Source organism: Meles meles, chromosome 2, assembly GCF_922984935.1.
Source record: "Meles meles chromosome 2, mMelMel3.1 paternal haplotype, whole genome shotgun sequence".
NCBI lineage: Eukaryota > Metazoa > Chordata > Mammalia > Carnivora > Mustelidae > Meles > Meles meles.
The window spans coordinates 146,937,194-146,960,374 of record NC_060067.1 but is presented as its reverse complement, the minus strand read 5'-3'; the positions used below and the strand labels follow the sequence as shown (position 1 = coordinate 146,960,374).

The following is a 23,181-nucleotide window of genomic DNA, read 5'->3' as shown; positions in this document are numbered from 1 at the left end:
CATAACAGAGGAAAAAGCAGAGCAGACAGGACAGGGGAGGGAAAGAGCAGGGTAGGACCGGCAGTTCCTGATGTGTACACAGTTAGCCAATCAATCTCAGTTCTAGTTTTCTGTTAGCTAATTTCTGGGGTTGGGGACTCTTTAGAAGAACTTAGGGAGGGAAAGAACCCTCCTGGGAGTTCATAGAGTTTGTCGAAATGGAGCCCGTTCTGCTGTTTTATACACTTGTAGTGTCGTAAAAGAAATTTGTGTTTATAATGTGACTCTCTTCGGGTCTCTCCCCAAGTCCCTGAGAGCCCTTGAAGATTATGAAGACCTTTGGGAATCACCAAAGAAATCATTAATATTAATGTGATTTTCTTTTATTATCTGTCATATTTCGTGTTAATATTTAAATTGGCAGTTCATATAAAGTAAGATATATAATGTTACTCTCAACCAAATCACTTTACATAATATATAAAATTTTAATCCAGATTATAGGCGTGCCTTGTTTTATTGCCCTTCACTTTACTGCCCTTCGTAGATACGGTGTTGTATACAAATCAGAGGTTTGTGGCGACCCTGCATGGGGCAAGTCTGTCGGCGCCATTTTACTTTGTGTCTCTGTCACATTTCATGTGTTGGTCCTTGCAGTATTTTAGGCTTTTTCGTGATTCGCTTTGTGATGGTGGTCTGTGATCAGTGATTACAGCTTGCCGATAGCTCGGATAATGGCTAGTATTTTTTAGCAATAAAGTATTTTTTAATGTATGTACATTGCTTTTTTTAGACATCATGCAACTACACTCTTGATAGCCCATACCACAGGGTAAACATAGCTCTTCTATGCCCTGGGAAACCAGAACATTCGCTGGACTTGCTTTATTACGATACTCGCTTAGTTGCAGTGGTTTGGAACCAAACCTGCAATATTTTTGAGGTATGCCCGTATATTTATCTTGTTAAGGATTATAATTGGATTTTCAGTGGGATCGGACAGATGTGGTGCTCTGGTTGCCTTCAGCTTTGTGTGGTGCTGCGGTTCACCTTGATGTTCATGGATTCTCTGGTGGTCAGTAGGACATGAAGTTGTTTCCGAGCGTTAGCCTTTATATACTGTGGTTTCTGTGGACCCCAGGGTGCTGAGAGATAATCACATATTATTTACATAAAACATTTCCTCGGTAAGGATTCTAAAAACTTTGTCGAAATAAACAGTGTTGTCTTTGAAATGGGTGTGCTGGCACCCTGTGCCTCATTTTTTCTGGTGAGAAAATGGAGGCGATTTGTGATGCTCACGCTCTGTGGAAACGGCTGATGTTACGTTCCCATTCTGAGGTTTCTTCAAGAACCATCTCTGTAACATATGTTGCAAACTCCTTGAAGAGGTGGTGTCCCTCCAGCACAGAAAAGTTGAGAAGGGCATAATACACATTTCTTCTCAGGTGTGCAGCACAATCAGAATATTAAATTACACGCACACGTGATGAGTATCAAATGGTACGTTGCATTCCTCTGTTGACCTTGGGTTCCAGTTTCGGACCTACACCCCTGTCTTTGCCAAGAGCTAGAAGAATGTGTCCCTGCCCCCAGGCTCTGCGGTGGCACGGATTCCCTTGTTGGTCCCAGCCTGCAGTCCGGCAGCAGCCACATGTGGACTGGGTTTGGTTTGGGGTGGCCTGCTCCTCCGCTCTTGTGGCAGCAGAGACCGCGCTCATCCTCACCCTCTTCTGTGGGCTGGTCTCCGTCATTCTTGACTGTAAAGGAGGCCCCGGGGGGTATGCAAACTTTTTTCCTGGAGATGCAAGGAATCTTTAAGTCTTAGAGCGTGCCTGTCATTCAGTGGGAACAAGAAATCTCTCTCTCTCTCTTTTTTTTTTTTTTAAATTCAGCCTAAAATGCTTCTTGATTTAGCTTTACTGGCACTGGGTTGCTAGGCAGCACCAGTTTTCATGTGAGAGAAAAATAAATATCTGAAACAACAGCAACAATGGTAAAACTCCGAAGTTTCCAGAAGCTTTATGTTTGCCTGAGTAGTGACGGTTCAGTGTAGAAGTCAAAACCCCACGGCAGGAATAGTAGAAAATTGCAGGAGGGTGGCTTTTTCCTTCTTCCAGGTTTCTTGAATGTTGGCATCTTTGGCGTAGCCACGGAGACTTACTTTACTGTTAGATTTTTTTCCCCCCTCAACAGGGCCTTGCATTTTCTGGAGTGTTTAAAAAGGAGCTTTAAAACCACAGACAACTTTCTGTCTGCCTTTCTCCTTCCTCAAAGGCGAGTCAGAAAATAATGACGACACTGTCTTCCCAGTTCTGCCGTCTTCATTGAGCTCTGCTGTAGGAAGTCCCTTCTTGGTGCTATCGTGTTGCTCTGGAGGGGGCAGGTAGCATTTTCCCAGGGTACTAGTGTGGTTTGATAAGAGAAAATTTGAAAGGCAAGATTCTTTCATTCTACATTAGTGTCTGGTAAAGACGAAGACTCGGGGGTGTCTCCAGAAAATCTAAGAGCTGCGATACAAAAGGCTGGGGGTGGACTTATTCTCTGTTATCTGTGAATGCACAGTCAGTACCCGCGAGCAGAACTTGCTAGGAGGTGAGTGTTTGATTCAATACAAGGAAGAACTTCATAATATTTTTCATAATGAGAATGTGTTCATGTTGGAGATGAGGACTGAGGAGCTGGATAAAGCAAGCAGGCCTAGGATGGTGTGGCCCACTCAGAAATTCTCCACCACAGTTTCTGGAGACGCAGAGCTGCAAAAAGACAGGTCTCAGAGCAGAGCCCTGGGCTTTGGAACTTGGCCCTCGGTTGTGTGGTAGAACTAAGGATGATGAGGAACAAGATCCTTTTGTTCATCTCTCTTTTATGAGCAGCATCAAGAGTCTTGGAAGGGAAAAATAAGAATCCAGGAGTGAGGGGATGGGAGTAGTGGGAAAATGGGTAGGTGAGCAATGGAGAAGGTACTGAGGCATGCCTTTCCTTAGGGGACTGGATAGTGTGGAGCGTTTATGGGCTTGGCTCTTTGCATGGATGTGCTCATTTTTATTTTCTCTTATAAAATACCTCCCCCCGCCCAGCTTTCAGCACTATCTCTTCCACATCTCTCAATATAAAATTGAGAACAATAATAATTATAATAGCCAGTACTGACAGAGGGATGATTATGTGCTGGGCACTAGACTTAGCTCCTTCTATGACATTTTATTGAAATACTCTGTAGCCAGGACCACATAATGTAGCACAGTGAGCTCTAAGTGAAATTCCTTGGGTTGGCATCTCTGTTCCACCAAGTTATGTGACTTCTGTGTGATTTGGCCACCCTGTTGACACTCACTGGCAGTTTCCTCCTCTGCAGAATAGAAATAACTTAAGTACCTCTTCAACAGAGTGGTTGCAGAGATGAGACAAGCTGATCCACCTGAGATACTCCTCTCACTGCTGTTGCACAAATGAGGAAGGTGAGGCTCAGGGAGGCTCCGTAACTTGCTCAAAGTCACAGTCCTAGAAAGTGGCCAAGCTGGGATTTGAACCCATCCTGTCTCCAAAGCCTGTCCCTTAACCTTACACTGTCACTGTCAGGTAATGTCTCTGCAGCCACTCAGTATGTGTTATAACATAGATTCATCATTATAATAGCAGCGTATTTCCACAGTCCTAAAAATGCCATGTTCTGTCTGTTCATCTCTTTTGTTGTCTGCCTACCCCGCCGCCCCCCCATTCCCCAGGCCCACCACTCACTGGTCCTTTTACTCTCTGTAGTTTTGCTTTTTCCAGAATGGCAGGTCGTTGGAGTCTTACGGTAGGTAGACTTTCAGACCGGCTTCTTTCACTGGCGAACATGCACTTAACGTTCTTCCGTGTCTTTTCATCATTTGATAGCTTATTTCTTTTTAGTGCTGGCCTGTTTGTATTTTTATTTAAAGATTTTATTTATGTATTTGTCAGAAAGAGTGAGCACAGGCAAACAGAGGCAGAGGGAGAAGCAGGCTCCCTGCTGAGCAAGGAGCCTGATGTGGGACTCGATCCCAGGATCGCTGGGATTATGACCTGAGCTGAAGGCAGCCGCTTAACCAACTGAGCCACCCAGACGTCCCTGACCTGTTGGTATTTTGAGAGAACCAAGGGGTTTATGTGATCACTGTGCCCAGCAGGCAATGGCAGGAAGGGCACCTCCTCTCAACTGGCCATCTTCTCTCCCCTCACATCACCCCTCTTTTGCCGCATCATGTACATCACACAGCCTGCTTCTGAGATGCCCTCTCTTTGGGGTCGAAAGGTTGTGTCAGGCCTCCCAGCTCAATTTTGCCAGAAATTCCAGTGAAGAAGCTGTGCTCCTCATCTCTCTCCTTGTGTTCCTCGCCATCAGGATAATTAACATATAATAATGCAAAGCCTGATATTTATTAAGTGCTCATACTGTTAAGTATTTTACGTTATCTCATCTAATGCCCCACTCAACAGGTCTGTGAAGTAGATATCATTGTCCTTATTCTACAAATGAGGAAATGGGGCTTAGGGTAAGAATTTGCCCCAGGTCACACAGCTGATAAATGGCGGTGGTGGGATTTAAACCCAGGACTGTCTGGCTCTGGAGGTTGGACCATTAAACTCTAGACTGTAATTGGCTTTACATGGAAGGTTCTGTCTGTGTGGTGCCCGGCTCATAGACTAGGCAACCACCTTCTGATCCTTAGAAACAGCAGACCTAGAGCATATGCAGACTAAACGAAATCACTAAAAATAGAATGTTTCAATGTCTCAAATAAATTTTCAGAAATCCAAAAATACACCAAATAGTGTAAGTGGGAAGATACCCACATGAAGTATCACTTCAATAATATGTAGAGAGCTGATTTTTCTAGACTGTAAGTCAGAGTACTAGGAGTAGGCTATCTATTTTTAGCAAAAACCTTAGAATCAACAATATAAGCTTCTAGCTTATATTAATGAAGTATGGATTCTCTTGAAGCCTACCTAATAATATTATGGCCACTTGCATCGGACTAGGATGCTTGCAAAATAAAGTTTCTGTTCATTTGTTTGTTTTGTTTTTTTCTTTTCCTGGAAAGATGTACTGCTACTACGCAGATAAGCAGGGCTGGGAGAAGGGTATTTTTCTGGACTCTGAACTCCGTCTCTTCCCCTTTTACCTCTCTCATCCCCCTCATCTGTACTGCCCCACAGTCATTTAGTCCAAATATGTCCTGGCAGACACCCCTGTGCTGCTGAGAACCGCTTACTGTAGACCACATCCCTAGGTTTATAAGACACGGTGCTGAGCTAATCTTGATCTGTGGGTGAGAGCTGGCTAGACCCTCAAGTGGAGTCTCACGGGAATATGGGCAGAGTCAGGTTCTCTCCCCTAGAGATTTGGAATTGGAGGGGGAGAAACTCAGCCAGTTACTGTGACATTGCCCTAGGCCGGAGGCTACAGGAACCCTGGCAGTGGGTCAGGTGCCCAGCGGAGAAGGCAGAGCGCTGGGAAGGATGGGAATCTCATTAGAAAAGGGCACAGAGGGGCACCTGGGTGGCTCAGTGGGTTAAGCCTCTGCCTTGGGCTCAGGTCATGATCTCAGTATCCTGGGATCAAGCCCCGCATCGGGCTCCCTGCTCAGCAGGGAGTCTGCTTCTCCCTCTGCTTCTGACCCTCCCCCTGCTTGTGCTCTCTTACATGCTCTCTCTCAAATAAATAGATAAAATTAAAAAAAAAAAAAATGAGAAGGGCACAGAGGTGAGAAGTGGAGAGTTGTTAGTTGACTCCTGATGGCCTCAGAACAGTTTTGAGTTCCAGCTCCTTCTACTTCCTGCTGATTCCTTTTAACAATCCCTTTTTACTTCTGTCAGTTTAGTACTGTTTTGGTTGCAACTAAATCATCTTTGGACAGTGTGAGAAAATTCACAAGGCGCTATACCTGCAATTTGATAAATTTACAGATGCATGATTTATTTGTCGACTTTGATTTAACTCCGTTTATATTTCGTTGCTATCCGGTAGCTTAGGCATGTCCTTGGGGCCGGCTGCTACTCAAGTCCAGTCCTTTTGGAAACAGATCAAGTGGGTCCGGTCAACAGAGTTTTAGGTGGAACCTGGCATTTTGAGGTTGTCCAAATCGGAACCTGTTGCTCTCTTGCCATGATTATAACTAGAACGTCTTTAACTTTCTTCTTCAGTTTTCTCAGACCAGTATTTAAACCAGAAGTGACTTTTCTCTCAACTCTAACATAATTTCTTTTTTTTCTAGGTAATTGTGTTCCCAGTTGTTGGTCTCCAACCTGATAGAGCCATTCCCTCCCCTGTTGCGTTCATACACATCTCCTGGCAGCATGGGCCTCAGTCTGCCACTCGGTCATGTAGCATTTTAACGTCTACTCCTGCATGTGTCATACCCTTCCTCTGTCTAGAGCAGTGGTTTGGAAGTTTTATTACATTAGGACCCAGTTTGAAAATTTAATGAAGGCTTTGGGTTCTGTTCCAAAGAAATGGTATTATTATAGATACACAGAAGAAATGTAGGTGCAGTTCTAGGAATTTCAGGTTCAGGTCTAGAACCATGGGAAAACCAAGAGCTGCCATATATTCAAGTGAGGTTAGGGTCTGGAACATGTCTTCAGGCTCAGCCTTTCTTGTCTTGTGATGTTGGCTTATTTTCCACATTTTTGCTCAGAAGCTGGGAGGAGAACGGATAAAGATGTTGCTCATCTCAGATTCATGCTTTATTTAATCAGTGACACTTCGTTGTTTCTGTTCTTTACCCGGGCCAGCCATGAAGGAAACCCTTTATTAAAATACTGATGGCTCAGTTTGGCCTTGGAAAGAATGAGCCCACACTGAAAGGCATTGTCCTTAAGTAACGAAAGGCAGCCGTTTTCCATTGAGATGTGCTGATATTCAGACTTCTCCCTGAGTGGGAAGCAGAAGGAAACTGACTTGGGGCAGACTGAAGAAGGCACTTTTGTCCTCGTCACGTTTTCACAGTGCAACCTTGTTGTCTCATTTGAATTCCTCTGACTTGACCTGAAATTAAAACCGTTAATTTTAATTTTAATTAAAACTGTTAGTGATAACTGAGAGCGGACCATGTGCTAGTGTTTTAGCTCCTGCCTCTTTAGCGTGGCAAACACTGGTGTCCTACCTAACTAAATGTTTTCACTAATGAATGGTACCTGGAAAATGGCTAAATTAAGGGTTGACAGTTTCAGCTCATGCACAGTGGGGCATGACAGTTCTATTTCTGCTAGGCTTCCACAAATTCTCCAATTTCTGCCGTAACTAAAAGTCAGAGGAGCTAAAATGTCTACTTGAAGAAGCAGGCCACTATGTCATATCCTCCAAATTGAAGTCTTCCCGGTAAGTGTAGTGCCTGCTTTAGTGGCTGTGTCTGAGGTCCTCAAGACCACCCCCATGTTCGGGGATGTGCTGGAAGGATGCAAAGTTGTATTCACAGCTAGATTCATCACAGCAATGGAGTAAGGATGCACAGAGAAGAAGACAACCCCGGGTGGAATCTGGAGGAGTCTGCATGTCGTTTTGCTTATGCTCTCTCCTCCCAGGAGAGGTCACACAGAGCAGACTCTTCCTCCAGCCCTGAAAATGTAGAAACATGTGTTCGATACTTCTGTTCAGGAAAGCCCATTGGAGACCAGTGCCTGTGGGGGCTAGTCACATAGGAATCCTTTACCCACCATATACCAGAATTCCAGACTCCCAGATGGAAAACGGGTATTCCACGTAACCCCCACATAGACCCACCATGCCCAAACTGTTTGAACACAAATTCAAACAGTTTGGTCATGGTGGGCCATCCTAACCTTAAAGGGAATGTTTTCTATCAGTTTAAAGAACCGTTTACCAGCCTAGTCCCTGGACACCAACTAAGGGCCAACTTGGCAAGCAGGCCTTTCTAAGAATGCCCATCTTAGGCCTGCTGTGTTTATTCTTATCTACACACTGGGCATCTTCTAACTGCTGGGGTGAAGAGGTTGATGGCAAGGGTGACTGTGATTTACTGTCTCTCCTGTGAGGATGTTCTCTGTCTTTGGGATTTAGAGCCTTTTCTCTTTTGCTTTGGAAGTGTCTTCTTCATGCTGTTGGGGAAGTGTGTGTTGTCAGCCCTATTAGGAAGTGCAGGATTAACTTTATTGAGGAGCATGGGAATCGAGGCGAATGTGGTCAGTGCAGGTCAAGTAAATTTCAAGCCATGCAGCCTTATGTCGCTGGACTAATTTGGCACAGGATGAAAAATCCCTTAAAAGCCCTCCTTGTTTAACTTCCCAGTTGGTTGATTTCTCCTTAAGAATGACCCCAAAGGGCAGGAATCAGTTTTGTCAGCTTTATTTCTGTCCTCACTCTTCGGTTCTATCAAGTGCTGTCATTGGGGGTCCCACATTTTCTCAAAGATCAAGGTCCTGCCCTGTCTGTCCTGCCCTCCCTCCTTGGCGTCTGGTCAAAACCCCCCTTTTCACCCTGGCCTGGGCTTTGTAATATCTGGCTGATATCCTCCTCAGATCTGCACCCTCTATTTAATCTTCTGGATTTTTCTCTAAAAAATCCTTTTACTAAATAGTTTTAAAAAGTTAAAAACAAATCTGTAGCCTTTGATGAGGATTTGTTAGGTGAGCTTGTCATCCAATATTAACACTGTGTTCCTCCTCCCAAATCATTGTTTTTCCTCAGACAGAAATTTGTAGTATTATTGTCTCTCTCTCTTTTTTAAACTACCAATACCATCTAACCCATAGTGATTTAGAGGAAGGGTTTGATTTCCTTTTGATTGTGTCACAGCTCCTCTCTTGACCAGATAATGATGACTTCTATTGATCTTGACATAGTATTGTTTCTTGTTACTGTAGCGATACAAGTGTCTAGAATTCTGGAATCTACTAGACTAATCCAGAATTCACTTTAAGTAAAATCTAATTCCTTAAAGCTTCTTAAGCAACCTGCACTAAGTCTGCAATCTGCTCGAAAATACTCGAGGGATATCGATGAATTAAGCTGACCGTCAGTTAATGACTGATGAAGTTAGGTGATGTGGACATAGGAATTTATTATATTATTTTTTACTTGTATATATATCTCAAATTATTCATGATGGAAGTTAAATGACCTGATATTTGGTGTTGGCATCATTTCTTTTATACACTTACCAATTCATTCACCAGACATCTATAAAGCTGCTCCTTCATGCCTTGTCCTGCATGGACAGGCACAAAAAATTAAGTGGAGGGGGGAGCAGATCTTGTTTTCTGGAAGTCCAGTGTGTAACAAACTCTGACATAGTGGTAGAGTTCTAGTAGCATGGCCTGAGGATTGTGTGTTTGGAGTTTGGACCTTCAAGAAGCCAGTAGCTTTCTTTGTCCAAAGCCAGGTTAAGACCATTTCTATACTCAGAAGACTTACTGTAGTAGGCATTCCTTTGTGAATCAGTCAGTTGTTTCTTCAGAAGGTATGTACCCATTCCCTTCACAACAATGACCAAGGCCTGCAGGAGATCTAGTGGACGTAATTATAAAATTCGAAATTGCTTTTCCTAAGCATCTAGTCTGTGTAGGGCAGAGGGTTGGCACCAAGGCCATCTTGAGTACCTGATGTTCCAGCCACCGGCTAGGTCTTGTTCGAACGACCCATGAATCAGCCAGTCAACCCTGAGAGAGTAGGTAGTATTAGTTGTGTGTTTGTTTGTTTGTTTGTTGTCTCTTAGGTAGTAGTGTTTTCTCTGCAGTTTACAGACTAATGCAAGCAACAGAAGCTTGGGGAGTTGAAATTAACTTACCCAAGGTCACACAGCTTGCTTTATTCATTGACAGTCTGCCTCATTCCAAAAATGATTTCAGGCAGTTAAGCCACACAGTTAGAAAATTCTTTGTGGTCTTTCTACTGTCCCAAGAAAAACAAGACCATATTTTTTTCTTTTTAAGCTTAAATGATGCATAGTGTTTCAGTCAATATTAGTACATGGATAGCTCCAAGTTTAAATTGTACAAAAGTGCTTACGTATGTCTCTGTTGGAATGTGTAGGAGTGAGAAAGGAAATCTCTGTATTTGATTTCATAAAGGCATGAGCTTTATATAGTTGCTTGAGACACACATGCCAGTGCCTGGTTGTGTGCATAAGACAGTTCTTATTAATCATCGCACAGCTGGTGTGTTGTTTGTCATCATTATTACTTATTCTTAATTACCAAAAGTGCACATGGGCTGCAGACTGTAGATTGTGCCAAAACAAACCTCTAAAGTGGTTGGACTAATAGGTTTTGAGGAAGATTGATAATCCTTTGTAAATGATAACAGTGCTGTATATAGTCACATAAAGAAACAGTGTACATCAGAAACTCACACAGAATCTGGATCAGAATCTTAGTGTATGATCTCAGTAGCCGCCTCCTGTTCTCTTTAATTTGTTGCTGAATCAACTTCGCTTGTTTTGTATATTGAGAATAGAATTTATTTATAGGCTATGCCTCTTTTGAAGTCATTGTTTCTCTTTCCCTAACTCAGCAAGAAGTGAAAGTGGAGACATTCTTTCTCCAGGAAAGCCTTTAAACCCTTGATTTTTCTAGAATGTCATTTCTGTTTAGATAGAAATGCGGGACATGACTACTAAGAGGATTAGTCATCATTTTCAAAATTTAATGAAGGAATTAGGTCATTTGTGCTTAATGTGCTAATAAGCTCAGAGTAAGCTGTACTTACTGATGGATTGATGTGGAAGGGTCCTGGGAATAATAATTGTTTCTTGTGTCTACTCCTTTTATTCCACAGTTTCTGTAGGACGGTGTTACCTGCAATGCCCAGGGTCACCTGTGGTTGAACTTTTTTGGAAGTCCTCTGGGCTTTATCCAAATTCCGTGTAACTGAAAAGAAAACTCTTTCACTTGACTTTATTATTCGGATGAATCCAAACTCTTATAAATGGTTTCTAATTCTCCATTGTTTTCTGTTCTTGGCAGCTTTTCTGCTCATTACTGTAGGTCAGTGATTCCTAACCAGTTATTATGTTTCATACTTCTTGGAGAATTTGATTAAAGATAACAATCTCATTTTCTAAAAAGAAAATAACACAAGTGCATGTATACCATTTACGGACAATTTGAGGGTATACACTAATACCAGAGTCCGTAAGGAACCTCAGTTAGGAATCCCTGCTTTGGGGCAACGAACTTGGGTGATACTGAAATAACGTAATAAAAACGTGTGGCTTTTGACACAATTGGAGTAAGGAATCTAGTGAAGTTCAGTGAAGTTACAGGCTTCTACATGTGACGGTGTGTTACCTTTTACTTACGTCTTTACCAGTAGTATTTATTGTCCGTTTCTTATCTAAAACAGATACCTCAAACACATGCTCTAAGATAGCAAGCTCAGATCTCCAAAATCTTACAATATAAACCAAAAATAGCTTAAAAGGAGAAAAGAATAACACCTTGGTATCAGTCAAATGGAAGAAAAGCTAGAGACCAGCACGTGACATTTTTAAAAACTGGCACGTGAAAAGGAAAAAACAATTTAGAAATGGAAAGAAGGAGCAAAGAGGAGGAAGGAGGGAGGAAGGAAACAAGCACCTGCATGGGAACATGAAGTGGATCCTGAACCCATGGAACTCATCTTCCACCTGCTAGTGAGTCTAGGACTGCAGGCAAGTCCTTGGGCGCAACCATTGGCTTAGTGCCAAGCAGAGGTGCTGTTGCTGTCTTGCTTTCCTGAGCCGCTTTGTGGGCAGCTCAGGATGTCTGTGGGGCACTCTACTGGTGCACACCTACTGAGGCACATATGGCATCATCTGAGCCCATGAAGGCCCGAGCTAGACCCAAGTGGGCACATCCCCACGTGGTCTAATCTTGACTCAGAATAATGTGGATCTATATTAAATGTGGCAGATTTTTATGTTAAATTTAAATTTGAAAGGATAGTCAATATTTCTGTACCAAAGAAAACAAGAAATAATAGTGCGCAAAAAAAAAAAAAAAAAACCCTGGCATGGACCACATCTGTTTTACTCCTAACTCAGCCTTCCACAGATGTGACACGGAACAGATGCATATGTAATCCTCACAATCCCTTTTTGGAGGGAGGTGTCGAAGATGGTTTGGTTAGCCTGGGGTTAGACTTGCAAATTCCACAAAGGTAGAAGCACCCTGTCTCCTAGCCAGGGAGGAGACTAGGCGGGGTGTGATGCATCATGGACTCCCTCTCACAGACAGCCTGGGGTGATGATCTGCAGCAATAAACAAAGTCAGAAAGGAAACCTTAGAATCAAGACTAAATTAAAAATTAAAAAAAAAGAACTTCTATAAGAGAAGAACATGGGGAAAATGAACCCCAGGATTAGAGAGAGGAATGCCATTTCACACCCTGATAGCTTGTGATGTGAGCATCTAGAAATCCTCTCACCTGGTCCATCTTCTGCCTGGAGAATGATAGGAAGTGGTGATAGTGGCCACCAAGGGCAGAGACTCCTGGTGGGGGCTGAAGGGCCAGGACCTCTGCTGGAATTGTGGGCAGCCCAGGGAGGGGGACTGAGCACAGACACAGGCATTTTGGCAAAACCAGAGATGAGGTGAAAGACCAGGTTGTGTGCAGTCCCGGCTGCACTGTTGTCCTCCCTCTCCCCATTGGTTATGGACCAGTTGTGTCCTCTGAAAATGTTCAAGCCCTGACCCACAGGGAAGGAGCGTTTTGGGGTCGGGCGTCTTTAAAAAAGGGAATTAAGATTAAACAAGGTGATAAGGATGTGGCCCCCGTCCAGTATAAGAAGGGGAAAGGACACCAGGGATGTGCATGCACACAGGAAAGGCCATGTGGGGGCACAGTGAGAAGGCAGCCACCGACAAGCCCAAGAGAAAGGCCTCAGGAGCAGCAGACCCTGCTGGCACCTTGAGCTTGGGGCTCCAGGCTCCAGAACTGTGAGAAGATAGATTTGTGTTGTTCAAGCCACCCAGTCTGTGGGGTTCTGTTGTGGCAGCCCAAGCAGACAAACACACCATTCTCCAGCTACAGAACGCCGGGCAGGCAGAACTGTTGTGTGTGGAAGAAGAAAACAGACCCCCGCAACATGGGAAGAGATTCAAGGACGTGTCACCCATGGTGTCGTGGTGTGAATAAAGTGTTGACAAAGCCGCCCGTTTAGAACACAAGTAGAACTGAAATCAACCAACCAAAAATACCCACTGTGGAGTCTATATGAATGTATTGCAGCAGGAGGGGAGAAAATGTAAACTGTAGTGCAAGAATCTGTTTTGGAAGAAATACTGATCTAAGGAAGAGAAGAAAAGAATTTACTAAAATTTGTCTCTGTAGAAGAATTAAGTAGTTAATGAAATGGGAGTTGAAAAAATAAAATGATGAAGGGATTTTTTTTTTTGAAGGTACTTGTGGAGCTAAGAAAACAGTATACATGTACAGTATTTTGAAACAAATGAACAAATTAAAACATGTCAAAAGGAATAGAATAAAAAATTAAATTACACTCATTGATGAAACAGTCACGGTCAGTGGACGGAGAGAGACAGGCAAAAGAAGTCACAGAAACAGGCGGAGGGAAAAATGACCTGTTACAGGTCACCACGGCAGTACAGAGCGAAATGCATGGAATAGAAATAATCTTAATGATAAAACAGATGATAACTTTTTTCTGAATCAAAGTGAGACCATAATCTATCTAATCAGAACATTCACTGAATTTCAGGAAACCTTGGTTCTGATTTTAAGTTCTTCAGAATTAACCATATAGAAAAGTTTGTTTCTTTTTTTAAAAATTTATTTATTTATTTATTTGTCAGAGAGAGAGAATGAGAGAGAGAACGAGAGGGGGGGAGGGTGGGGAGGAGCAGTGTCCCCGCTGATGTGAGACTTGATCCTGGGACCCCAGGATCATGACCTGAGCCAAAGACAGTCGCTTAACCAACTGAGCCACCCAGGCATCCCTAGAAAAGTTTGTTTCTAAACTGTGATTAATTTATTAGATTTTGAGGAAAAGTAGAAAACCCATTAGGAGGATACATCTTGTTGCCTCATATTTTCCTACAGCAGCTCAGAAGACAATACAGCAGTGTTTATAGGTTATGAGTATCTGTTTTTGGCCACAAGGAAAAATCCCAAATTTCAAAAGGTAGAAATAACACAGACCGTTTTTTTTCCTGATCGGTGTAACACTCTAAATCTGGGAGTTGGAATTAAAAAAAAAAGGTCCCTGGTCACCTGGAAATTTAGAAACTTTCATGATTCATGGATTAAAATAGAAATAAAGAAGTTGGAGAATGCCTAGAAAAATATCATGAAAATAAGAATATCAAAACCTAAAGATTCGTGCAGAAATTATGTTCTGAGGGAAATGGATAACCAAGTCAGTAAGAATGAAATAAGTTACACTTCCACCCACTTCTCCCCAAATTTGGAGAAATTAAGAAATATAAAAGATGAAATTCATTAATTAGGAAAGAAAAAAAAGCGTTTTTTATAAAACTTCTTGCATTTTTGGTAGAGTTGGGAACATAAAACAAATTTCCTTGGCTAAGCTAGTCAAGAAAAACGGGTGGGAGAGAAGGCTCACAAGTATAAATAGAAAAAAACATGGAAATAACCATAGATACACAGTGCACAGAATTTTGAAAATCAGAATAAAATTAGTGAACTAATAAGAAATGGAAACTTTAAAAGAGCTGCCATCCCCAACAAGCACCAGGCACAGGTATTTTCACAGGTGAATTTTAAACTTGGAAGAAACCATTTAATCTTTTAATGTTTAAACTGGTCCACACCATGGTAGAGGAGAGTTTCACATTCTTTTTATGACGCTGGTAGGGCACCAGGGCCGAAGTCAGTTGGAGATAAAGTTGTAGATCAATTTTACTTAAGCATATTGTGCAGAGACCTTAAATAATACATCAGGAAATAATAGCAATACTTTGTGTAATATTTCAGTCTAAGTTGACTTCATCTCTGAAGTACAAGGGTGGCTCAATATTATGAAATACATTAATATAATATTAAGTCAAAGGACAAAATCTTATAGCCGATGCCTAAAAGCATGTGACAGAATCTACGTAATTCCTAGGGAAGTATTCTAGTAAAACAGAAATCATGGATACTTCCTTAAAATGATCTAAAATGTGTATTTTATTCCTTAAGTTAGTATTCTGTTTATTTACTGAAACACTTAGAATGTTGAAATTGTGACTTGGCTCACTGTTACTAATTAACTATTGTCCTGGAATTATTAGACAAGAAAAGCGAGAAAGCGATATGAGGTGGTTTGGAAACTGGAAGGGGGAAAGTTTGCATTATTTATGGGTGTGATTGTACACATAGATAGCCCCAGAGAGCAGATTGAAGGGCTCTTACATACACTAAAATGATTCACTGGGATGAAGGATTAAAAGTAATTACCAAAATCAATAGCTTCCGTATATACCACAAGCCATCAGAAAATACAGTGGGAGAGCAGACCCTATTATCAATGTTATCTGAAAAGATGAATTGCCTGATGTAAGCCTAAATCAAGAAGAGATAAATCACTGGTGTGTAAGGTTAAATGAAGAGATGAAGAACACCTATTTGAAGAAAGCTAGAAAGTTCCACCGAGAATTGAGGGAAATCTCCTGGAGGAGGAAATGAGTATATGTGAACTGGAACAGACTTTTTGTGATGGTTTGCGTGTCCAGCGAGGCTTAGAATGATCTCCTGCTTTGACGCCATCTCTCTGTTACAAAGGACTCGAAGGATTAAGTGTCAAGATTTTGCAAAAATGTAGAGCATATTCACTGCTACTGCAAGTCCACCATACCTCTCAATGCAAAAATCAGAAATGAGTTGAGGGTTCTGCTGCAAGTTTTCAAGATTCTGCCCAAGGGAAAAAGTGGTTCTGGGAAAGGGGCAAGAAGGGGATCAGCCTCTGGGAGTGACAGTTCTGACAAGAAGGCACAGGGTCCCAAAGGTGGTGGCAATGCAGTAAAGGTCAGACACATTCTGTATGGAAAAACATGGGAAAGTCAAGGAAGCCATGGAACAGTTAAAGTCTGAAATGAGATTCAGGGAAGTGGCCACACAGTCTAGTGAAGATAAAGCCAGGCATGGGGGTGATTAGGGTTGGATGACCACAAGTTCCATGGTGGGACCATTTCAAGAAGCAACATTTGCCTTGCCTGTAAGTGGGCTGAATAAGCCTGTGTTTACAGATCCTCTGGTTAAGACAAAGTTTGGATATCCTGTCATTATGGTTGAAGGGAGAAAGTAAAATTGTATGAAAGACTGAAAAAAAAAATCAGAAAAAGCCTTCAGTGGCAGGGAAGAGGGTTAAATAAATTATGGGATGGCCATAAGGAGAAATGCTCAGCAACCCATTAACAAGAATGGACTCATAAGCACTGATACCAAGCATGGTGGATGTGCACTAAGGTGGCCCAGTGGTCTAGGCCCTTGGATGCCTGTGGGACCTATGGCTTGATTCTCACCAGTAGAATCTGGGGTGAGGGGCTGTTTTCCCCATGATGGTTTTGTTATAGAAGACTCCATGGGAGCAGACTGGAGACAGAGGTTCTTGGTGGCCTGGAAGAAGCAGATAGCCATGTTGGGCACTGCCTTCAGAGAGGACCTTGATGGGGCAGAGAACTGGGGGCTGCCAGCCCATGTTCATCAAAAAGTCAGAACCCTCAGTCCTGACTGAAAGGAAATGAATTCTGCCAACAACCCAAATGAGTAGGGAAGCCAATTTATCCCCAGTTTGGCCTCTGTAATGCTGGCTGGCAGATACTTTTGATTATGGCTTCGTGAGTTGAGGACCTGAGCAGAGGGACCCAGTTAAGATGTGCCTGGACTTCTGATTCTTGGAAACTCTGAGAGAAATGATACCTTTCTCATACACATCACAAATCAGAAAATACAGTAGTGGTAAATGTGTTGTTTTTAGGCTTTGAGTTTGTGGTAATTTCTTATATGGCACTAGTAAATGAACACATTGAAACTGAATGATATCTAAAACACTGGTGTGTACTCCCTCACTCTGAATTAAACTTAAAAAATCTCATCCTACTCACTGACCCAACTTTTTTTTTCATACCCTCATGACTGTGGTCATCATAGCCTCTTTGGCATTCCTGGAACGTGCCGGGCACATTTCTCCCTCAGAGCCTTCATGCTTATTTATTTCTAAGGTCCAGAACTTTGTATATTCCATAGTAAGCATTCAGTTAATAGTTGAATAGTTAAAAATTGAGGCTTGGAACTGTATCTCTATTAGGATCATCTCTGTGTTAAAATACGTACCTAGAAATTATGTGTGTGTGTTCGTGTGTGTGTATGCAGGCATATGCATAGACAACGTTTAAAATTTTCTTAGAAGAAATCAAAGAAGCTGTTGGCAATGATTATCTTCGAGGGGTGGAGGAGAGGACTCAGTATTTTTCTGGTATTGTGTGTCAAGACCCTCATCAACAGTGTTATTAAGATAGGGAAATTATGGTTCATTTATAGTTTCCTTGTTTGACTTAAAGCCAACTACCACATACTTAAATTTATTTTATGGAATAAGCAAATACTCTTGTTCTGTATCTCACAGTGTAAAAATATCTGTCAACTTGACTAAGCTACTGGAAGAAACTGGAAATTGCTAGAGAGATCACACTTCAGTTTGAAGAACCTTAATCATGAGTCCGATTCTTTTTTGAGTTTGAGCTCCTTACATTCTTCCATGTCCTTCCATGAATGAAGGCTCATCAGGGCCGTCTTGTCTTTAGATGACAAAAACTTGAAGCAGTGATGAGAGAAGTATTTGTATGTATGACCTACTGAGCACATTTACGGGAGAGTGCTTACATAGTGAAGTCGCTTTGGGAATGGTTATTTTGCCTGTATCCAAACTATCATCTGGTTGTACAGGGTATCAGATGGAGAAATGAAATAAATGTATCTCTTTATGACAGATTACATAAAGATGACCACAAATTCCTTTACATTCCTTCTATCAAGATAAGAGAATCTGTTTCCTTCCCTTAGACCTTGGTGACCCCTGGGTTTGAAACTCCGAGGCTTTGGAGAGGGCTGTTATGCAGCAATCAACAGAAGGAATGTCCTACCATTTCACTGAATTGGTTTAGTAACTTCTGTCCCTATTGACTTCCAGAAGAATGTTCTTTTAGGTAGAAAAGAGAATATTTTTAAAGGTTACATATTTAAAGAGCAACACATTATCTGCCTATTTTCATACAATAATAACTCTGAAAGTGAAAATAGAGTGCCGCTCTGTAGGTGGTTATTTAACTTCTCATCTTATTCTCCCCAAGTTGACATTAGTTTACAGCGTTTGCCAGCTTTCACCAGTTGCCTAAAATTTCCACCTACCTTCCTCCCCCAACTGTTCCCCAACACACAAACTTTATTATCAGTGGGACTCTTGGGTCTCTTGGAGCAGTGCTCAGTATTACTACTATAGTACCTGTGTGGTTTTGTTGTTGTTGTAGTTGTTCTGTTTTATTTAAATATTTTTGCATAGTAGGATATAGGGAAATAAGGTTAAAATACCTATAGGTGCTGTGGCTCTTAGGAAACTCCAAGAGGGTTAATCATTATGCTCTTCAACAAACATCTCTATATCCATGGCTGTGGAGCTGTAAGATCACTATTTCAGAAGACAAATAAGGATAACTTTATGTTTAATGAGTGCATTTATGAAATGTTAACAGTTCACAAAGCTTTTTCGTATATGATATCTGACACGTTCTTCCACTGCAAAGGGAAAACCAGAATAGAAGGAGTGGTAAGACGAGATTACTCCATAACAGCCAGGGCCACCCCTGTGTCACATTAACTGTGCATCTGGGACCTAAGGAGAACTCAGAGCATGGCCAAATTGCAGCGGCTATTAAGGGAGCTTAGGTCTCAGCATGGTACAGTGTGAATTTATCACAGGGGTTGGGGAAAGGTTACCCTGTCTTGCAGAAAAGGGTGACAGGTCAGCTTGACATGCTTGTTTCTAATTTGAGGAGTCAGGCACTTGGCTCAAATAGCTTGGCGAGTGAGACTATCTTTTGGGGAGGGGCAGATACTTTCTCATTCATGGGTTCATGGGTCAACTCTTCAAGCCCAGCCTGCATGCAGTGTTGGATCCTCTTTTGGAATGCTCCTAGTCTTACCTTTGTAGGACTTGGTAAAACTTTGGTGACATGGAACTCCTTGTCTCCCAAATTCACTGCCAAGAGTTATGTAACTTCATTAGTTTAGAAGGTTTTTCCCCCATATATTCTGTTGACATATGCCTTCTTAGATTCTTAACCCATTAGGCCTGGTTTAATCTCTGGGCCAAGTAAAAGATGAATCCCTCTTTCACATGATATTGTTTTTAGAATTAGGTGAATTGCATGACTTTGTTTTCAGTTTTCCACCTTCCTAGTCACATTGTGCTGTGTTTTATAGCAAGTAATATCTGTTTGGTCTTTGTCCACCATTCCTGGCTTCCAGTTCCCAGAATTCTTGGAATTTTCTGAGCTATAAGAGCAATGGGAACATCTTTGTTGAGTTTGGTCTCTTGTCCTCAGTCCCCGAATCACTTCAGGTGAAATGGGAGTCTTATTATTCCTGAAAAGCTTTCTCTGCCACAAGTGGCTTATATAAATGAGGTGACTTTTGTAAAGTACCTAAGCATGGGGACTCTTTGCCAGAAGAACCAACAGTGAATAGAGTATTGAAACTTTCAGCCCTAACCCCTGATTTAGGGGTTGAAGAGAGAGGGTGGAGGTTGAATCAGTCACTAGTGGCTAGTAATTTAATCAGTGGTGCCTATGTCATGAAGTCTTCATAATGAACCCAAAAGCAGAGGGAAGCCACAAAGCTTCTACATGTCACAGCACCAGATCCCAGATTCCATGAGAACAGAATTCCTTTGTTTGGCACCTTACCCTAGGTATCTTTTCATCTGGCTTTTGATTTACATCCTTTCATATCCTTTGTAATAAACCGGTAATCTAGTGAGTAAACAGGTTTCCTGAATTCTGTGAACTGCTCTAGCACATTAATTGAGCCCAAGGAGTGGATCATGTGAACCTCTGATTTATAGCCAGTCAGAAGCGCAGATTAAAACCTGGTCTTACAATCTGGCATCTGAAGTAGGGGTTGGGGGATGCAGTCTCATGGGACTGAGCCCTTAACCTGTGGGATCTGATGCCATCTTGGTATATACTGTCAGAATTGCGTTGAGTTGCTCTAGTGTGGTGCAGTCAGTAAGGAATGCAGTTGAGATTAACATCTTCCGTGCTCTAGATGTTCTGTCTGTCAATCCTGTTGGAGATGTCCTCAACTTGCCAGTCATGACAGGTGGTGGCTTCACCCAAGCCATAATGTCCACATTGACTACTCATGGCTGTGCCTGAGGCATATGTTCTCATACTGTACTTGTGTGGCTGTTTTTATACAGGTTCAAGTACTGGCCTGACAGTTTTTTCTTTTCAAGCCTGTATTTGCGGTCTCTTTGTTTCCAATCTGCTGAAACCTGCTTGGGCACACTTCTTGCTCCAGAAATTGTTCATTATCTCTGCAGTTTTGTGTCCTCTGTCTGTGAAGACAAGCAATTACTAACAAATACTGAGCTCTGAGGCATTAACACTAGAAATGTTTCTCTAGATGTATAGTGGTGGATCTCAATCGCTAGGGAAATTTGGCAATGCGTGGGAACATTTTTGATTGTTAGAACTGAGTGGGGCTCCCATGGGTATCTAGTGGGTAGAGGCTAGAGATACTACTAACCATGCATAGGGTGGTGCCTCCAATAAGAATGATCAGGATGTCAAGGGTGCTGAGGTTGAGGAATCTTTGTCCGTATTAATATAGTTCTCCCAAACAGTGTCTGGTGAGCATGATAATTTTAATTGTGTTAATCAGGTTTATTAGTACCTAAGACAAGGATTCTCAAAGTGTGAATGGGGTCCCCGAGACCCTTTTAGGGATCTCCGAGGTCATAGCTATTTTTATGATAATTGCCTTTCCCACTCATTCTTTTACAGTTGTAGAGAGGAGTTTTCCAGAGGTGATATGATATCATAATATGGAAACAGATTGAATGCAGAAGCAGATATGAGAATCCAGTTGCCTTTTCTTAAATCTGACATTGAAGAAATTTTTCAAAATGGAAAACCATGCCATTTCTCTCATTAAATTATTTTTGTTTTGGAAAACCTTTGTTTTTTCATAAAACATGTTAATATGTAATAGATGTGTTATTTATTTATTTATTTTTTTTTTAAAGATTTTTTATTTATTTGACAGAGAGAGATCACAAGTAGACAGAGAGGCAGGCAGAGAGAGGGGAAGGAAGCAGGCTCCCTGCTGAGCAGAGAGCCCGATGCGGCGCTGGATCCCAGGACCCTGGGATCATGACCTGAGCCGAAGGCAGCGGCTTAACCACTGAGCCACCCAGGTGCCCCAGATGTGTTATTTTTAATCAACTAAAATGTGGTTAAATATTTTTTAAAATTTTGTTTCTTAATTCTATCACTAAGAATGTCAGCAGACATAATCCACACAAACAAACATCCATACGCTTCTTTGGGATCCAAAGAACATTATGGATAGTTTTTACTAGTATGTATAAATAGTTCTTACTAGTATAAAGAGGTCCTGAGATGATGAATTTTAAGAACTTAATTATTTTTAAATTTTATTTAAATTCAATTAATTAACATATAGTGTATTATTAGTTTCAGAGGTAGAGTTACGTCTTATATCAGTCATCAGTCTTATATAATAACCAGTGCTTATTACATCACGTGCCCTCCTTAATAATCCATCACGCAGTTACTCTATCCCTCCACCCCCATCCCCTCTGGCAACCCAGTTTTTTTCCTATGTTTGAGAGTCTCTTATGGTTTCTCTCCTCTGGTTTTGTAATTTTTTTTTTCCCTCCCTCCCTTCCCCTACGATCCTCTTATTTTTTTCTTAAATTGCACATATGAGTGAAATCATATAACTGTCTTTCTCTGGTTGACTTATCTCACTTAACGTAACACTCTCTTGTTCCATCCGTGTCATTGCAAATGGCAGGGTTTGATTTTTTTTTGATGGCTGATTAATATTCCATTGTGTGTGTGTGTGTGTGTATACCACATCTTCCTTACTCATTCATTTGTCAATGGACATCTGGGATTCCTACATAGTTTGGCTATTGTGGACATCGTTGCTATAAGCATTAGGGTTCAGGTGCCACTTTGGATCACTACATTTGTATCTTTGGGGTAAAACCTTGTAGTGCAATTGCTGGGTCATAGGGTAGCTGTATTTTCAACTTTTGGAGGAACCTTCATACTGTTTTCCAGAGTGGCTGTACCAGCTTGCATTCTCATCAACAGTGTAAGAGTGTTCTCCTTTCTGTGCATCCTTGCCAACATCTGTTGCTTCCCGAGTGTTTAATTTTAGCCATTCTGACTAGTGGGAGGTGTATATCATTGTGGTTTTGATTTGTATTTCCCTGATGCTGAGTGATATTGAGCACTTTTTCATGTGTCTGTTGGCCATTTGGATGTCTTCTTTGGAGAAGCATCTATTCATGTCTTCTGCCCATTTCTTGGCTGGATTATTTGTTCAGTGGGTGTTGAGTTTGAGTTAAGTTCTTTATAGATCTGGGATATTTTCCCTTTATCTGGTAAGACATTTGCATACCTTCTCGCATTCCATAGGTTGTCTTTTGGTTTTGTTGACTGTTTTCTTTGCTGTGTGAAAGCTTTTTATCTTGATGAAGTCCCAATAGTTCATTTTTGCCTTGGTTTCCTTTGCCTTTGGAGACGTGTCTAGCAAGAAGCTGCTGTGGCTGAGGTCAAAGAGGTTGCTGTCTGCGTTCTCCTCTAGGATTTTGATAGATTCCTGTCTCACATTGAGTTCCTTTATCCATTTTGAGTCCATTTTTGTGTGTGGTATAAGGAAATTGCCCAGTTTCTTTCTTCTATACATGTGGCTGTCCAATTTTTCCCGACACCATTTGTTGAAGAGAGTGTCTTTTTTTCATTGGATATTCTTTCCTGCTTTGTCAAAGATTAGTTAACCATAGAGTTGAGGGTCCATTTCTGGGTTCTCTATTCTGTTCCATTGATCTATGTGTCTGTTTTTGTGCCAGTAGCATATTCTCTTGATGATTATAGCTTTGTAATAGAACTTGAAGCCCTGCATTGTGATGCTACCAGCTTTGGTTTTCTTTCTCAGCATTCCTTTGGCTATTTGGAGTT

General features: G+C 41.6%; 1 protein-coding gene and 1 pseudogene across 5 annotated transcripts in view; both read left to right on the top strand.

The window, feature by feature from the left end:
• ARHGAP10 (Rho GTPase activating protein 10) overlaps window positions 1-23,181 on the top strand; it is a 325,433-nt gene that overhangs the window by 223,194 nt on the left and 79,058 nt on the right. The window lies entirely within an intron of this gene.
• Window positions 1,558-16,214, top strand: LOC123932540 (annotated as a pseudogene).